Below are 16,418 nucleotides of genomic sequence, written 5' to 3'. Positions count from 1 at the left end.
AGTGGAAAGCTCAAAGCAGCTGCTCAAAAGGAGCAAGAACCTGTTGAAAAAGAATCCATATTTAACAACATAAATTTTTTAATTCCACATCTAAAGAATCCGAATGACTACATTTATCCAACCAAACGGTCTTTAATCTCCAGTGCTAACTTCATTAGTGAAGGATCCATTCACTGTAGTTTTGTTGCCGGTATTCTAAGCTGAATTAACAGAGCCCATATCATCACTTGCAGCTATCACAGAAGCAATAACTACAAAAGCTAAGTAGCAATAATTTCTTAATTGACTAGGTTCATTTAGATTGTGGCTATGAATCTAGATATTAGAATTAAAATCATTCATAGATTGAATTTTTCTTTTATGATTTTGAATCGAACAGTGGTTATCATGGCGAGAATCAATAAAGCATTGATGATGTTCTTACATTTACTCTTCTTTTAATCGCTATCGATGGATCTCTTTAAATTCTTTAAGTTATCAGAGATGAGATTGTTGATACCAAAAGAAAAGGATGCAGATGCAATTGCACACCCATTAGTATTAATATCAATATTATTGTTTGATCATCGACAGTTTGACCTCCATTATCAGAGATCCAACCACCGTCAATCTGACCTCCACCGTTAGAGATCGGACCACCGGAAGTAAGACCACACATATACCCTAACTCTCTAATTCTAATTTGTAAATGAGGGTTACAAAAGGAATTAAATTATATTGAGATACACATGTAAACAAATTATAAAAATTGAGAGATTGTTGCAAAAAAAAAATGTGAGTCACCAACATAAAAATTTCAAAAATTGGGTGATATGGTGTAATTTTCTCTAGGTTTTTCAAGTTTCACAATGCAAAAATTATGTGATCCAAAATTGTTTTAAATACCCAAAGCATATAATTTATATGCTTTGGATTTCAATTTTATATATTTTGTTGACTTGTTGTTGAAGTAATCGATAACCAACATAAGAAAGAGCGATTCAACATATAAATATTATAATTATTAATTTTTGATTTTGGTGATCAAATGATGTTAAATTTTTCACTTGTTTCGACTTTTCTTTTATCTTTTATGAATACTCCAAGTCGATATATAGAATGCATTATCGAAATTGTTTGAAAAGATAATAACCATATGCTAATAGTTTGAAAAAGTAATCTACCAAGTCTTAGATGCTATGATTGTTAAAAGGAAAAGATGTACTAGTAAATAAAATGCAAAATGTATTCTATCAATAATTATACCTCGTTTTCCAAATATAATATGATTTTGATCTTTTCAATCTTGCCAAATATACCCACAACTCGTACAAATATATCCACTACTCATCTAAAAATGACATGACGCAAAATTATTCATATACATGCAGTGGCGAAGCCACATGCATGATAAATGGGGCATTTGCCCCTTTCATTTTTTCAAAAAATATAATTTTCTATGTAAAGTTAATTTTTATTTATATGAATTATCTATAAAATATCATATATTGACCCCTTTAATTTTAATAAATTTTAAATTTAACATATTATTTATGAAAATAGTATATTTTGTCCTTCTTAGTTTTCATTTTTAGCTACGCCCTTATATACGTGTACAAAACTTATCCTATTTGTCATAAATAATAGGTTTAATAGCAAAATAAATACAAACTTTTGTTGGTTGTTGTAATTTTATTCAAAACTTTTATTTTTTGTAATAATATTTTGATTTTGTTATTTCGTTGTAATTTTATTTAATTTTTTTCTAATTAATTTAATTGTTCCAATTTTTAGTTGAATTTATAGATTATCATTTAATTGCAAAATTCATTTTTCAGAATTTCAAGTTTAACTTTTAATATTAAAAAAATCAAAAATAACGTTAAAATCTAATTTTTGGCAGTTGAAGAAAGATACGAATTTGTAGCTAAAAATGACTAGAAAAGCTAAATAAAACTAATAAGTATTATATTGAGTTGAAATATTATAGGGGTATTTGCAAAACAAACAAATCCCAACATTTCATTTTTGTAGCAATTTAATCACAACGTTTAAAACATTACGGAGCAAATCTCAATCTTTTTTATTTTTGCAATTAAGAGCTCCAAACATTTTCCGATAACTTTGTGCATACGTGGTAGCCATATTAGATACATGTATTGACATATTAAATCCCAACGTTTCAAAAAAAATTTAAATAAAATCCTAATCTTTCTTAGTTTTGTACTTTGTAGCTTAAAAAATAGACAAAACTGCCGAAAAGCTGATCGGGGCTACAAATTGCAAAAATAAAAAATGTTGAAATTTATTTCATAATGTTTTAAACGTTGGGATTAAATCGCTACAAAAGTGAAACGTTGGAATTTATTTTGCCAATACCCCAAGATTATAAAACATTAAATTGATTGAAAAAGATTGTTAAAAAACTGTTAAAAATATATACAAAATGTTGAAATTAGGGTATTATTACAAAAACTAAAAACTTCAAATAAAATTGGAACAACCTGCAAAAATTTGAATTTGTTTTGCTATTATACCTAAATAATATCACGTCACATCAACCACAAATTAAGAATAGATATATTTGATGGCTTAATATCTCATTTGCAATTTCACCTCGACGTTGTAAGATCACCAATTATACCCAAATTCACACATTTGAGTTTCAATTGTCCCTAACTTTGTACATTTAACTCTTTTCAATTCAAAAAAAAAAATCAAGAAATCCTTTGTAACTTATTTGAACTCCTTTTCATTTGAAAAATTCAAAATAAATAACTTTTTTGATCCTTTTTCCAATACAAAATAGGCCAATTTACTACTTGTGGTACAATTGAAAGTGAAAGGTGTGGATTTGAGTACAATTGACGATTTTAAAAGAAATTGAGAAAGGGTTAAAAAGTCGAGGTTTTGTTTTTAGAACATTAGGCCTATATTTGATAAAAAAAAGATGATGGATCAAAATTGTAAAATTTCAAAATCACGGTATATTTAGTAAATGAAGTATATTTTTGGATAGATAAATATATTTTTGCCTAAATAGAAGTATAATATGTGGTATCATGAAATTAAGACCTTGTCTTGTAATTGACCATGACTATAAAATTATTGTTGATGCTTATAGGTCTCAAAAGCGTGTTATGATTTTTGAGTACCATTTACTCATATAATGCTAAATTTGGATATCAAACTGTAAAGTTGGCGCATAAGTAAAACTTGAAGATTCTTTATAATTTGACTTTGTTTATTTTTTTGGGATTTTTAGACAAATACCCACAAAACACCTAAATATTCTCAAGTATATCCCTTGACCAAGATCTATTGATTTTTACGATTTGACCAAAATTTATAGCAAAAATAAACTTTTTGAGTTGAAATATACGGTTTCTTCGAATGTTTGGTCTCTGTGATCATGATTTCGATTCTCTCCATACAAAACCTCGTCTTTTCTCCAATTGTGATTCTGATTTTATTGATACGGCAACCGACACTTTTGCATCCATGGGAAACACTAAGAGTACTGCTTTCAACAATAACAATAGTGATAAGATTGTTACCGTCGTCAGCTCGCCGTCAACGGCCGTGAGACCATGCATAACTCTTCGCATCTAATTGTCACGACCCAAATTATTGAGCCGCAACCGGCGTTAGGGAACGGGAGTGGTAGCTCCGGAACCCGTAGCAAGCCTCAAACCACTATTAATTTTTTGCAATTAATAAACAAATAACATAACACAACAGAAGCAAATATACATAATATATATACACAAACATTTACACTAACTGTTCTGTTAACCTCGCGGGCTCTAGTTACCGTACCTTGTACGAACTAGCCTCGCGGTACTACACACAAAAGTTAGTGTAATAAAACATATCACCGGCATCTGGGGCCTTGAACAAAACATACTAACTGTAGCCTATCAAAAACATATAAACAAGACAGCAAGTAATATGTACAATCAAAATGTACTGTTGTCTAGGCTACGACTCTGTCAACGCGGGACCACTACTGCAGCATTCACAGAAGTCAGAAACTATACATACACAGCTGACTTTTGGACTTCAAAATTGGCCTCTAACTAGGTCCACATACTAAGCACCTGAAAACATCAAAGGTGAGGGGTCAGTATTTGGGAAAATACTGAGTGAGTTTGCATTTACTAACGGTATTAATATAAAAACATAGTATCGCATCTCAAAAACAATAATATAAAACATATAAACAGGTATTTGATTCGTATGAAACTAATATCCTAGCATGTGACACATCTCTTAAATAATCATATATCGCCCAATCTTAATCATCACATTTCAAGCTGTGAGTCCAACTCACTGGTGGGTTCAACCCACTAGATACGGGGACTCCAGGTAACACCGTAACCGAGTGCTCACTCGTATCAAATCGCTATCAAACTTCGAAATTCTTATTCATATCATGTCATTCATATCAATTTATTTCTCGAATGCAAACACACTAGACTGACTCGATACTGGTGATCACACAGCCTATTGACACCCAATAGGTAGCTAGTTTCTTTAAATCGCATACTAGTTCTCGTATATAAAAACTTAATGATATTATATAATATTTCAGTCAATTTTATGTAATGCGATGCGTGTAAACAATATACATATATATATATATATAAAATAACTGTAATATATAATACACAAAAGTAAAATGCAACTCACAGTGACCGCAAACCAATCAATGACGTGGTCGATGAAATGATATGCTCTCGCTATCCCACGTTCACTGACCTCTCTGCTCGCTGACTCGTCTGATTCATAATAATTGACGCTTAATAGTTAGATATTAATCTTGTGTTCTTATACGTATATTACTTTAAATTCTAGGGTTATATTTTATTCTAAATGTTAATCGTGATCTCAATATTCCTTTATCGTATTCACGATATATCAAACTCTGGTTCTCGTATTCGAGAAACGTATACTATCTTTAGCATTTCCGATTATTGTTGCCCACGTAAAACGTCGAGCTAAAACTTCACTTTTTAAATTATCGGGGTCCTTAATCGTTTTTAGGGTCTACTATCGAAAATATTAAATCCCATTTATTTAGGGCTAAAAGTCCATTTTGGTCCTTGGGCTAAAAGTCCATTTTGGTCCCTGCGGACCCACTGTGCTGGCGTGCGAAAGCACTGTGCGCCCGCACAGTGTGGTGTGCGTCCGCACAACACGGGTGTGCGATCGCACACCGTGTGCGATTACGCACACAGCCCCGGAAACGTCGTTTTCGGGCGCCCCGTCGTGCTACCACTCGCCAAACACGTTTAAAACTCCATTTCCTTCAAAACCCGTATTCTCGTTTTTACCAAAACGCTAAAAAAGATCCAAAAACGTTAAATTTCTAACCTAAACTAAATCAACCATTTAATTCGAATTTTAACACCAATTTTTGATATATTACCTTGAACGAAGCTTAGGATCGATAGAGGATTCGATTCTGAAGAGATTGCCGCGAAAATCACTCGATTCGGACGTCGAACGGCAAAACGGCGGCGAAACGACGGTATCGATCGTTTTCTCTCAAATTTTCTCGATCCTTCTCTTTCTGATTCAATCTTCTTCCTTAATATATTTTGGCAAAAGTGCCACTGTGATCCTTGTCCTTTTTGTTTGTTACAATTTATCTTTCAAATTTATCTTTTGTACGATTTAGTCCATAACTAAATCAATAAACTCTTAAATTATTACTTTTACGTATTATTTATATCCAATAAATAATACGAAGCTCGATATTAATACTTTCCCGTCAAAATCTAAAATTTCCGTTTTCGACACAAAGTGGCTAAATTACCACTTTGGTCCCTGTACTTTATTTTAAGCTTTTCTTGATATTTTCCCTCTTAATTCCAATTCTATCTTTAGAATTGAACTATAACCTTAATTTCCTTATAATTTATTTTCTCGAAACCGACCTACTTGAAATTTATTTACTTAAATTTCTCAGAAATCTTTCCGATATCGCCACTCCTGGCGAGTCCAAATTGGACACGTGGCCTAATTAGCTAATTAAATATTTTGGGTATTACATTCTTCCCCCCTTATAAAAATTCATCCTCCAATTTTCATAAATCTCGTTGGGATCTTAACATTGTCCTTATACTTTCCTTGACGTCCATTAGTACGTTTTGGTCGTAGCTTTTCCTTTTATTTAAACTTATAACTTTCCATGCACAGCTATAACTTCATTCTTATTGCTAATCAATTGTCTATCCAACTTATACTAGTTGCTTACTGTTATGTCGTTGAGAGATCTTCTTACTGTTACTTTTGTCCTATTCGTCATCTTTCTAAAATCGTGTGGCTCAAGACGTATCGTTGATATCGTAATTCCGACATCTTGTACGACTAATTGTAATCTTCCTTCTGATCATCACTAGCGTTGATTAACCCTCACTTAATTCTCTATTGATTTATTATCCTTGATAATCTTCATTCTTAGTTGTCATCGAGTCGCGGCTTATCTCTTCTATATGCGACTAGTCACGACGTGTCGATTCCATCCTTAATGACGTACTTACCTTATTCATACTTCTATAAGTATTTTCTTTTGTATTTATAATCTATGGTTATGATCTTTATTGTCATCTATCGTATCACTTTTCTTCCTTAACTGGTTGTCGTCGTTTCTTACTTCTTTCTACTGGTATCTGTCACTTTGTTCTTTATCAACCAATCTCTTTCAACTTGTTCCATGTCTAACACATTCACTGTCTCTTAACATAGCTAAGCCTGATACATTCTTTACCATCTTCAATTTCTCCTTCCTTTGCTTCTCTAAGCTATCGTGAACTTCACGTCGTTCTGTTGGTCGTGATCCTTCATTCTTTACCATTGTCTTACACGTTTCATTTCACGTTACTTCCGATCATATGACTTGTATAGTTGTCCTTGTCTACTAACACTACTCGTATTTTTATCCCCTTCACTTTCCTCTAGTTGCTTCTTTGAGGTTCGCCTCGAATCTCTTATTGACTTTTTAGTCAACGATGTTTTTCTTTTATGTTACTATTCCTTATTCACGTTAACTTCATATATCTCTTAACATTTAACCTTCTTAAGAATCCTTTTACTGACTAATCTTTGCTTAACTTCATCTTTACCTTTAATCTTTAACTAATCTAATAGATCTTTAATAACTTATTTACTTTTGTACTTAAGTTATTCTAAATCTGACAATCTTACAGGTTTTCATTACTTTCTTTATCGTCATTCCTTCTTACTGTATAAACAACTTTCTTTCTCGTCTTACACTTCTTCTTCTTATTTTCAAATAGTTTTATAACTTTATTCTCATTCATCCTGGTATTATCTTATTTGTAACTTCCAAATTAGGGAATAGTTTCGTTTTTTGTTGTCCTAAATACCTTATGCTTCTTTAGCACTTATATCCTTATTCTAATTATCCTTTTAAATAATTTGATTTCTCTGTACTAGTATCATTTCTCGCTCCTATGACATTGTGGCTTCTTAGGTACAGTTCACTCCTATCTGTCCAATAGCAATAAAGAATCATCTTATTTTATTACTTACTGTATCTATTACGTTTTTCTTTCGTATAATAGCTCCATTATTACTGTTCTATTCTGATAATCCTTCTGACGTATTTTTAGAACTTTCCATTTCTCTAACCACCCTACCAAATTCAAGGGTGTATGAGTTTCCCTTTTATATTTTCTTTCATATTATCCACCATTCTTACATTTATTGACACGTATGCCTATACGTGTGCCTTTCTCCTTATACTAGAATTTTACAACTTAACTTTTCTCCTTTCTGTTAACACAACTTACAACTCTTAATGCTGATATTAGTGACTTCACTCAATGTCAGTCAATTAACATCATTCGTTTCTTGATCTATCAAATTTCAAACTTTCACATCCTGCAAAATCGTCTTCTTCGTCGTTTCATATCCTTTCTCTTTCTACTTCTGTATCTTCAAACATCGATATTAATAAGGTTATATATCCTTTAAAATACCATTCGATGTTCTTCACTCATATTATTGTCTTCTCGTTCTTATACTTTTAATTTCTCTCCTCCAATACGTCCCTCTGTTGCTACGTTACTTATCTCAACATAAGAGTAATCATTATATTCTTTATTCTTGTATATTCGTTATGTTTCTTTCGTCTAACATAACTCTATGTCGTTTCATCCATTATTCTATCATAAGGATGGATACTGTATTTTTCAATATTGCCAACGCATCGCAGCTTGGCTGCGCATGCTCTCCGGCGATAATCGTTTTATTCATATTCTCCTTAAACTCCGCTAGCTTTGTTGCATGTAACTGTCAACATGGCTTTGTTCTGTTATTGGGGTCTATTTTATATGTCTTATTCTTATTTATTACGAATCTTTTATTATTCGTCGCAGAGTTTCACATCTGAGTTCACTTATCAAACAAAAGATATCAAACATTCTTTGGCTGGCTAGCTCTTTTAAACTATTTTTCATAAATCGTTTGAAATCATCAATACAATTGTAGCTCAGAGTGATGACGCCTCTCATCACAAAAGAGTTGCTCAAAATCGCGTTTTCTGCATTATTTTAAAGATATGATGCATTATCTATATTTTGAAACCCATTTTCTTATGCATTCCTATCGTGATTATGCAATATCATATGCGATATCTGAGCACAATTGTACCTTAAAAAGAAAAAAAAGAAAATCATAAAAACTTTCAAAATTTTCATAAAATTGTAAGTTTACTCTAGATTGTACACTCTGCGACTATTAACAGCTTTCTTTATACTTAATGAGTATGTTTCAAATTTTTATATTGCTGTCACCTTCTGTCATTTTCCTGACTATTCTTCTGTCACATTACTTCCTTCTCCATATCTCCGATAACTCAATTCAATTCAAAATTTTCTATTGCTATAATCACCACATCCACTTATTCAACACACTATATCATATCATATATAAACGCAGGTACCGATGTTTCAAATCGATTCCTTGTTGGAAACCCATCTCTTTCTTTACAATTTCTAGAACGTAATATAGGAATTACGTTTGCGATAATATATATTATGTGGTGTTTATTATATTATTGCTTTTGTAAATTATGTTTATATATTCTTTTATTGGTCGCGTGTTTATTAACATCGCTTCCCATAGGTTCTCACTTTCTGAGGTATTATCCTATAGGCATATCCTGATATTGATACTCTATTATGCAATGCAGCAAACATATATACACAATAATGCAAACACATAAAGACAATTACTCAAAGCATATAAATCGCTGATGCCTGGAGGTGCCTGATGCGGAACGCTAGGTTCCCTAATAACTATGCCGGTGTGTCGACCCCTAACTGTTCTACCGGAGTTACTTCCGCCTCTTTGCACAAAGTAGGGATTGGTTCTAACCCAGGAGGATGTGTTAACGTAGTTTGGATGGTACTCACGTCTAAAATAGAAGGGTCGTACTGGATCGCCCCTCCACTCATGCTCAGTCTCGACCCTACGGGCCTTCGTAGTGAGCGTCCTAAAATGTTCACCTACGTATTCATATAACTCACCAAACTCAGGCCCTAAGTCTCTAACATACCTACAGTTGATGGTTTTATTGCCTTCATTCAAATCAGGGACTCCCTCAACCATTCGCAGAAAATCAGCTGAATACAATCCTACTGTTAGCATTCCTCGAGAGAAGGAGCGCATCTGTCTTCTAACTTGATTTAAAGCTATCTGTGCCTGACCATTTGTTATATCTGCATTTTCTCTCAGATCGCGGTATCTCTGCACCCTAGACCAGAAATGCTCACTTCTGTACTCTTCAACGTCTGATTCTTCTAACAGATCCTCTTCTTCATACTCTTCCTCTTGAGGATCCTCTTCTTCTAACTCTTCTTCTAATTCCTCTTCTGTGTTCTCTACTAGATCCTCCTCGGGATCCTCCTCAGGATCTTCTTCCGGATCTTCTTCCGGTTCCTCCTCATCTTCTTCGCTATATTCTATTTCTGGCGAATGTACTCTGCCTCTATTTCCAGAAGAACTGCCAATTTCTGACACAGACATATAGCCATTATGATAAATTTCTGGCGATCTCCTATTATTTGTGTGGAATCCATTCTGATGGACCCCAGATGGTTCGCCTATTTTGTTGTGAAATCCATTTTGAAATATAGGAGGCGCTTCCTCCCGTTCTTCAGCAGCATGTGACTGAGCTCTGTTCTGCCCAGACATGCTGAAAAGAAACAATTTCAATCATGAGCGACCATTTGAGTCCATTTCCACACGCAATTCCAATATCAACTTATAAAATGCTGTAAACATTTAACATCTAATCCAGCCGCACTTAATTCACAAGCAGATAACCATATAACATTTCTAGCTTAATAATAAGTACTTAGTTGCCCCAATCGTTCGTATAAACAAATACTAATCACTTATTAGCTTAATAAGCTTGATTCGCGCGCGCTGTACCACATACTACTAATGCACATATCAAACAAATGCAAGCAACTAAGGTCCGACTCTCTTGCTGCAGTAGTTCCTAGGTTTACTTACTGACAAAGTATCCACACTTAAACAAACATCTCAAACAAAATTGGCAGTGGTAACTGGACCAACTGCTCTGATACCAACATTATCACGACCCAAATTATTGAGTCGCAACCGGCGCTAGGGAACGGGAGTGGTAGCTCCGGAACCCGTAGCAAGCCTCAAACCACTATTAATTTTTCGCAATTAATAAACAAATAACATAACACAACAGAAGCAAATATACATAATATATATACACAAACATTTACACTAACTGTTATGTTAACCTCGCGGGCTCTAGTTACCGTACCCTGTACGAACTGGCCTCGCGGTACTACACACAAAATTTAGTGTAATAAAACATATCACTGGCATCTGGGGCTGTGAACAAAACATGCTACATGTAGCCTAACAAAAACATATAAACAAGACAGCAAGTAATATGTACAATCAAAATGTACTGCTGTCTAGGCTACGACTCTGTCAACACGGGACCACTACTGCAGCATTCACAGAAGTCAGAAACTATACATACACAGCTGACTTCTGGACTTCAAAATTGGCCTATAACTAGGTCCATATACTAAGCACCTGAAAACATCAAAGGTGAGGGGTCAGTATTTGGGAAAATACTGAGTGAGTTTGCATTTACTAACGGTATTAATATAAAAACATAGCATCGCATCTCAAAAACAATAATATAAAACATATAAACAGGTATTTGATCCGTACGAAACTAATATCCTAGCATGCGACACATCTCTTAAATAATCATATATCGTCCAATCTTAATCATTACATTTCAAGTTGTGAGTCCAACTCACTGGTGGGTCCAACCCACTAGATACGGGAACTCCAGGTTACACTGTAACCGAGTGCTCACTCGTATCAAATCGCTATCAAACTTCGAAATTCTTATTCATATCATGTCATTCATATCAATTTATTTCTCGAATGCAAACACACTAGACTGACTCGATACTGGTGATCACACAGCCTATTGACACCCAATAGGTAGCTAGTTTCTTTGGATCGCATACTAGTTCTCGTATATAAAAACTTAATGAAATATATAATATTTCAATTAATTTTATATAATGCGATGTGTGTAAACAATATATATATATATATATATATAAAATAACTATAATATATTATACACGAAAGTAAAATGCAACTCACAGTGACCGCAAACCAATCAATGACGTGGTCGATGAAATGATATGCTCTCGCTATCACACGTTCACTGACCTCTCTGCTCGCTGACTCGTCTGATTCATAAATTAACGCTTAATAGTTAGATATTAATCTTGTGTTCTTATACGTATATTACTTTAAATTCTAGGGTTATATTTTATTCTAAATGTTATTCGTGATCTGGATATTCCTTTATTGTATTCACGATATATCGAACTCTGGTTCTCGTATTCGAGAAACGTATACTATCTTTAGCATTTCCCATTATTGTTGCCCACGTAAAACGTCGAGGTAAAACTTCACTTTTTAAATTATCGGGGTCCTTAATCGTTTTTAGGGTCTAATATCGAAAATATTAAAATCTCATTTATTTATGGCTAAACGTCCATTTTGGTCCTTGGGCTAAAAATTCATTTTGGTCCCTGCGGACCCACTGTGCGGGCGTGCGAAAGCACTGTGCACCCGCACAGTGTGGTGTGCGTCCGCACACCACGGCTGTGCGTCCGCACACCACGGCTGTGCGTCCGCACACCGTGTGCGATTACGCACACAGCCCCGGAAACGTCGTTTTCGGGCGCCCCGTCGTGCAACCACTCGCCAAACACGTTTAAAACTTCATTTCCTTCAAAACTCGTATTCTTGTTTTTACCAAAACGCTAAAAACGATCCAAAAACGTTAAATTTCTAACCTTAACTAAATCAACCATTTAATTCGAATTTTAACACCAATTCTCGAGATATTACCTTGAAACGAAGCTTAGGATTGATAGAGGATTCAATTCTGAAGAGATTGCTGCGAAAATCGCTCGATTTCGGACGTCGAACGGCGAAACGGCGGCGAAACGACGGTATCGATCGTTTTCTCTCAAATTTTCTCGATCCTTCTCTGCCTCTCTGATTCAATCTTCTTCCTTTATATATTTTGGCAAAAGTGCCACTTTGATCCTTGTCCTCTTTGTTTGTTACAATTTATCTTTCAAATTTTTCTTTTGTATGATTTAGTCTATAACTAAATCAATAAACTCTTAAATTATTACTTTCGCGTATTATTTATATCCAATAAATAATACGAAACTCGATATTAATACTTTCCCATCAAAATTTAAAATTTCCGTTTTCGACACAAAGTGGCTAAATTACCACTTTGGTCCATGTACTTTATTTTAAGCTTTTCTTGACATTTTCCCTCTTAATTCCAATTCTATCTTTAGAACTGAACTGTAACCTTAATTTCCTTATAATTAATAATTCCGAAACCGACCTACTTGAAATTTATTTACTTAAATTTCTCGGAAATCTTTCCGATATCGCCATTCCTGGCGAGTCCAAACTGGACACGTGGCCTAATGAGCTAATTAAATTTTTTGGGGTACTACACTAATATTCTTATTTCACGGATTCAAGGCCTCGACGTTGAGATTTTATTCATTTTGTGATCATTGTATGATATTGCGACTGCTCTGTTATTGTGATTAAGAAACAAATTTACGTTTTTGTATTTTGATTGTCGTAGTCAAGAATCTGTTACTACATGGGGTGAACTCAGTGACCTTTATGTTAAGAATGATTGAAATCACTAAGAAGCTGATTAGAATGTTTGTAAAATATGCGAGAGTGAAAGATGCACACCTGGTGTTTGATAGAATACCAAAGAGGAATATAGGCTCCTGGCATTTGCTGCTAAACAAATATGCAGAGAATTAATGCTTTAATGTTATCCAATCTCCTAGGATTTTGGTTTACACATGTTTAGTTATCTTTATATAAACTATTGAAATATAATTATACAGTTTAGTGTATTTTGTTCATTATTTTCTTATTTTTTTGTTGCTAGTTGGTCCATGTAATTTTGTATATAATCTCTTTAATGCTCAGGTTTTTGTTTTCAATTATTGATCAACTTGTGCACCGGTGGAGTATTATGGGTTAGCTACTTAGGTCTTAGTTTCTTTCAGATTTAGTTTACTATAAGTTCACTAAGAGTTTACTTACAGTCAACTTTCGGTTTATTTAAAAATCAAATTATTATTTTTTACTTTTAAATTATCAAATATTAAATATTAAAATGAATTATTATTTAGTTTACTATAAGATCACTAAGAGTTTACTATCAGTCAACCATCGGTGTACATACAAATCAAATTACTATTTTTTTATTTTTAAATTATAAAATATTAAAATGAATTATTACTTAGTTTACTATAAGTTCACTAAGAGTTTACTAAGAATCAGCTATCAGTTTACTTAAAAACCAAATTACTATCTTTTTATTTTTAAATTATAAAATATAAAATGAATTATTACTTAGTTTACTATAATTTCACTAAGAGTTTACTAACCGTCAATTATTGGTGTACTTAAAAACTAAATTACTATATTTTTATTTTTAAATTATAAAAAAATAAATTATTACTTAATTTACTATAAGTTCACTAAGAGTTTACTAACAGTTGGTTTATTTAAAAACCAAATGACTATTTTTTCATTTTTAAATTATAAAATATTAAAATGAATTATTACTTAGTTTACTATAAGTTCACTAAGAGTTTACTGACAGTCAACTATCGATTTATTTAAAAATCAAATTACTATTTTTTATTTTTAAATTATAAATTATAAAATATTAAATATTAAAATAAATTATTATTTAGTTTACTATAAGATCACTAAGAGTTTACTAGCAGTTAACTATCGGTGTACATAAAAACCAAATTACTATTTTTTATTTTTAAATTATAAAATATTAAAATGAATTATTACTTAGTTTACTATAAGTTCACTAAGAGTTTACTAACAGTTAGCTATTGGTTTCCTTCAAAACCAAATTACTATCTTTTATTTTTAAATTATAAAATATAAAATGAATTATTACTTAGTTTACTATAAGTTCACTAAGAGTTTACTGACAGTCAATTATCGGTGTACTTAAAAACTAAATTACTATATTTTTATTTTTAAATTATAAAATATAAAATGAATTACTACTTAGTTTACTATAAGTTCACTAAGAGTTTACTAACAGTCAACTATCGGTTTACTTAAAAACCAAATTACTATTTTTTTATTTTTAAATTATAAAATATTAAAATAAATTATAACTTAATTTACTATAAGTTCACTAAAAGCTTACTAACAGTCAACTTACTTAAAAACCAAATTACTATTTTTTTATTTTTAAATTATAAAATATTAAAATAAATTATTACTTAATTTACTATAAGTTCACTAAGAGCTTACTAACAGTCAACTATCGGTTTACTTAAAAACCAAATTACTATCTTTTTTATTTTTAAATTATAAATATTAAAATGAATTTACTAACAATTTATCCAATGTTAACCATTGATTACCCAATACCCATTCATTTTCTATTACCAAAAAAATTGCTAACCGTAAAATATTATTGCTTAGTTTACTATTAATTTACTTAAAAACAAATTTACTAACATTTTATTAAAAAGATAAATCAGTGTCATGAATAATCTTCATGTTGAAAATACATCCATTTCAATAATTGATATTATATTTATATTGTTTTACTTTATCTTCATAAAAAGAAAAATTATATATCTTTTATTTTTAAATTTAATTTAAATTATTTTCCATATATAATACATTATATCAAAACAAGCTCCACCACTTGATGTTTCATATATAATACATTAAAAGAAGGCTATTAATTAATCAAAACAAGCTCCACCATTTGTTGTTCCAACCTAAGCTCCTTTCCAGAATATTTATCAGTTTCAACCAAATAAAGTGCTAGCTCCAAGCTCCTTTTCAGAATATTTACATATCCTTGTAGCTTTTAGAAATACATCACTTGCATCATGCAGGCAAGGACAACTGACCCCATCCGAAGAAAACTGGAAAGAATAAAATTTATTAGGTTCTCTTGTTGATAATGTCCAACTCAAATTACTCTTCAGCTATCCCTGTATAGATAACACTACAGTAACGATAGAATACACAAAAGTAAACCATTGCAAGAACCAATTAAAAAAAATTCTTAACTATATACATGATGGAATGTTGATTGTGATCTATGCCTCTCACACAAACCTGCAATAAAAATGGCATGATTTTGCAATAACAGAAAAGCTATCGGTTTACTATCGATCTAGATTTAAAACTATTAGTCCACTATCGATCAGTCTGTTATTGATCAGTCTACTATTAGTAAACTATCGGTTTGTTATCGATCTATATCTTAAGTGAAACCGGGACAAAATGACATGATTTTGCAACAACTAAAAGCTCCATCAATCTCTTTTTTCCCCACTCTCAGCTAACTGCTAAACTAAAAACAAATCAATAAACTAAGAAAGTAAACCCACGGAGCGCAAATTTTTTTGAAACATAGAAATAAATAAAAATAGTAAATAATTTACAAGACTTGAAATCTTATTGTAACTGAACAAAAAAAAAATTGAAACAAATGAAAAGTCCTACTATTTTGTGAACCATTAATCCAAAACAAAAATGAGCATTACCAATTATCATAAAAATAAAAGAAAATACAATGCAGTAAAAATATTTACAAGCAATTAATAAATTTAATCTATTGGCAGTACATTAGCAAAGAATCATCAAAAAGCTTATAACTTTAATTTTGAAAAAAATGATTGAGAACTTCTATCAAACAGACAACAGACATATATTGCCTCCCCGATACATCTATAAACACCACAAAGAACACATAATTAAACAAAATT

Source organism: Mercurialis annua, linkage group LG1-X (genome assembly GCF_937616625.2).
Source record: "Mercurialis annua linkage group LG1-X, ddMerAnnu1.2, whole genome shotgun sequence".
NCBI lineage: Eukaryota > Viridiplantae > Streptophyta > Magnoliopsida > Malpighiales > Euphorbiaceae > Mercurialis > Mercurialis annua.
Note: the sequence above shows the minus strand (reverse complement) of the source record.